Source organism: Cibotium barometz, chromosome 57, assembly GCF_041138505.1.
Source record: "Cibotium barometz isolate CiBa-2024 chromosome 57, ASM4113850v1, whole genome shotgun sequence".
NCBI lineage: Eukaryota > Viridiplantae > Streptophyta > Polypodiopsida > Cyatheales > Cibotiaceae > Cibotium > Cibotium barometz.
Window position 1 is genome coordinate 16,539,315 of NC_141102.1, and position 4,153 is coordinate 16,543,467.

Sequence of the window (4,153 nt, forward strand, 5' to 3'; positions counted from 1 at the left end):
ATGGTGGTTCCAAAGGAGCGTGTCACAATCGACAGTGGTCTTGACATTGCTGCGACACGTTGGTAAACAGCATCATGACCTTGCTTGACGGTATTCTAGACCATTTCATAGTCAATGCTGCTGAGACACACTAGTAGATGACTTCAAGACGTTGCCTGATGGTTTTGTAGAGTGTATCACAGCCGATGTTGGTCTTACTGTTAGTTGCTTTGTCTTTTTGTCTCATGAAAGAACATTGAAGACAACCTTCTTATTTCTTTGTGCTCCCTTCACTGTCTCAATGCGTTGATTTGGGGTGAAAAGTTCTCTAGAGAATGCCTTTTGGTACCATGTTTGCATTGGTATTCTTGTGATTTGGAATCTATGTACCCTTGTCTTTATTGGAAGCTATTTTGGGTATAAAAAACCAACTATTGAAGATTGAATAAGAACAAATAAGATTCCAAGACAAATGCTAGAGCTTGGTATATGAAGCCAACATATTACCATTGAGGTCCGTATTCATCGAGATCTTCTTCATACTCACCTCCATATAGCTTAACTAGTTCTACTACATCTTTGGGTTAATCTTGTTGATCATCTTTTTAATTCTGATCGTGACTTGTGTAGAGATCACAATTGTGCTCTACTACTTCCAACTCTATAGTGAAGATTACCACAGGTGGTGGAGGGCATGTTTGACCTCTGGGTCTTGAGCACTCTATCTCTTGCTGTATGCCGCATTCTACTTCTTCACCAAGCTGGAGATAACAAAACTGGTGTCTGGTGTGTTGTATTTTGGCTACATGGTTATCATGTCTTGCTACTTTTTTGTGCTGATAAGAATAAAAAAGTAGTGAAGATCACCAGTGGTGGTGGAAGGCATGTTTGACCTCTGGTTCTTCACTCTGTCTATTGCTTTATGCCGCATTCTACTTCTTCACCAAGATGGAGATAATAAAGCTGGTGTCTGGTGTGTTGTATTTTGGCTACATGGTTATCATCTCCTACTACTTTTTTGTGCTGAGCACAATTGGCTTCTATGCTTATTTTTGGTTTGTGTGAGGAGCATATATGCCTCACTGAAGATCAGTTGAGTTTGTATGTACCAATTAAGAACAGGGAAAATTTTAATGAGGAACTCACTCTTCATGAGTTTTTGTGGACAAGGGGCTTGTAAAAAGATTGTTGGGAAAATTGTAATACATAAAATTTGATCAAACTTAACCAAGAATACACAATATTGTATTGCATAGATCAATATTGCATGAAACTCTTGCACTAATTCAATCCTTTTGCTTTGCATCCACCAAGGTTACATGTAAATATCCCTTTTCACTTGAATTTTAGCAAGATTCACAAATCTTGCAACACTTCTATGTTATGTCTTCTCTGTGCCTTAATCTTGAAAAAGATATTTTAAACTAAAGTTGCATAAAATTTAAGAAGATTGGTATAGCAAACTGTTTCTAGCAATCTGCACAAAAATCTTTGCATTAAATTGATTTGTGCATAGTCTTCAATACTCTACACTGTTCCACACAAAAATCTTTGAAAAGAAATTGTGCACAACAACCTTTGAAAAGTGTAAACTGCTCCCATGACTCTGTATATCAACCTACACTCTGCACAAGAACCAAAAATCTCTGCAGAGTAACCTTGAAGACTCTCCAGAGTAATATAAAAAATTTTCTGCACCAAATCTTGCACATCAATCTAAAATTTATGCACCAAATCTTGCACAACAATCTGAAATTTTGCAAACTTCTTGAAACTACAAAAAGATTTTGTACACTTTCTTGAAACTCCATCAAATTTTTGCATAACAACCTTTTTCTTGCATTTTTTGCACAACATTCTTCTTGCAATATACCTTCAAAAACTCAAAGTTTGGCAATCTAGGGTTTCACTCTTGAAAAAATACAGGCTCTAAGGATTAATCTCTTAAAAAGTATACTCCCTAAGCAAGATAATGCAACAGATCACTCAAAAATGATTGCCAAAACTTATGTAAACCTGAATTTTGAAAATCAAGAAAATTTCAAAAAATCAAGATCAAGAACTTTAAGAAATCAAAGAGTAAAATGGATTATGGTTTTGAAAATAGTGATTAATTATACAAATTCAATAATGATTAAAATAAATTTCATTACTAATCTTCTTAAATCAAGAAACTAACAAATCTGAAAATTGTGTAAAAATCAATTCTGAATGATTAACACTAATCATGATCAATAAAATGCATTCTAAAAATTGAGTTCACAATAATCCAAAAATGATTATTCTCCTAATCAAAGCATCAAGATCCAAGCCAACAACTCTGATACCAATAAAAGAAAGTAACATCTAGCTTAGCCTTGGAATAACCTAATGAACTTGGATTAACAAAAGCTTGAGAGATTAACACTAAGAACAACAAAAAGTAAAGTGTAATGATAGTCCAAAGATATCATTTAAAAGCTATAATAGTCCTAGAACACATGCCTTTTAGAGTCACAAGGCCCATCTGCCCTAATCCTACATGTGCATGACCCTAAGTCCATGCACCTGACCCATCCCATTTACATGTGCATCCTAAAATATACTTGTTACAGTATGGTGGATTCATGAAAATGATTTTGTAGGCACATGAGGAAGGTGTGTAAGAAACTTCTAGATGATATATTGGGTGTGTGAAAAACTTCTAGATGATGGATGTATCATCCATTAGTTAAAGTTGTGGGCAGTTGTCCTTGGTCAATAGTGTGAGTGGGTGGGTAAGTTGTTCTTGGTCAATAGTGTGAGTGGGTAAGTTGTGGTGGCCAGTTGCCCTTGGTTGAAACACGACTCCCTTATTGCCATAGCTGTTGCGCGTACAAGCCTTGGCAGACCTCGGAGGTAGAGCGGATACGTGTGCAACTGGTCGCAGAGACCGTTAAGGAAGGCAGCACAGTCATTATATGAAACGGCCGCGTCCAGGTCATCTCGTGCGAAATACCCAGAGGCTGCAGACAAAGCTATTGCATCGCTGTGCAGGAGAGGGCTAGAACGGCATACTGCACTATAGTCCGGGGGATGAGCTTGTGCTGTAGCATCCAGTTCAGTAGAGTAGCTTATGGTGTTAGCTGCTGGGGCAGTGGCAGAGCAGTTGGAGATGGGTAGCTCATCAGCTTGAAGAGGCTCTTGAGAAAGTGGAGCACAAGAGGTTATCACCTCTTGGTTGTGGATATCAGACGTGGAAACTTGCTCTAGAAGAGAGTTGACGTGGCGCGCAGGTTGGACGTGGTCGAGGATGGTGACCCACTCAGGTTTAGAGTCCCTGCTGGCCTGCCACGTAACACCCAGCTGGTGCTGAGAGTCATCGAGCCGAAGGCAAACCAATGATTGCTGGCGGCCCTGCTTTGTCACGCCGGCAGTTGGAGCCCTTGCATAAGACAAAGACTCAAGAAGGGTGGTGCTTTCAGAGGCTCCACCTCCTGCAGCTGCATTGACCAGCTTTGATGATACCCTTGCTAACCCGTTGTATTTACTTGCCCCTTGTAGGATAGCCGTGCAGTGGCAACGTCGCTGCAGTTTTGATCTCACTGATGGAGAGAGCAAGGATGCACTGCACGACGATGATGGGAAGTTGGTGTTGGCATCTGGCCCTTTTATCAAACGGGCTGCCTCATCGTAGGCCTTGGCAGCTTCCCGAGCGCTCTGGAATGTGCCCAGCCACACCCTTGTCTTCCTACACACAAAGACATCAGAAAGACATCAGAACCAACCTCTTGCGAATAGTGCTGCACCAAACCATAAACACTCAGATAGATTATTACAAGTGACGAATCTCCGAAACCCAAGAGCCCCAGTCCCTCTGTCGAACTCCCCTATACGTCCTCTTGGGTCGAGTTTGCGTGGCCATTGCGTCTGTGTGAGTGTGAGAGAAGAGACGAGAGAGAGCCGAGAGAGGACCTTGTTCTTTCCTTATGGCTAGCTTTAAGGGCGGTGTAAGCCCGCTCTCGGCTTCTAGACAGCGCTTACTTTGAGGTAGCCCGCTCTGAAGCGCTTCCTTTGAGGTGAAACCCGATTCAATGCAAGACAATGGTAAACCCTCGAGATACCTAGATGCTCCTTGGAAATGTTAGGCATACTAAGGGGCTCAATCAATTTCTCTTTGCCTTTATGTGATGTACTAATCACATTTGCAGGACTA

The 4,153-nt window shown here is 40.8% G+C and overlaps 1 pseudogene; it reads left to right on the forward strand.

Annotated features, from left to right (window-relative positions):
- LOC147606500 (transmembrane 9 superfamily member 7-like) lies at positions 1-1,076 on the forward strand (annotated as a pseudogene).
- The last annotated feature ends 3,077 nt before the right edge of the window (positions 1,077-4,153 follow it).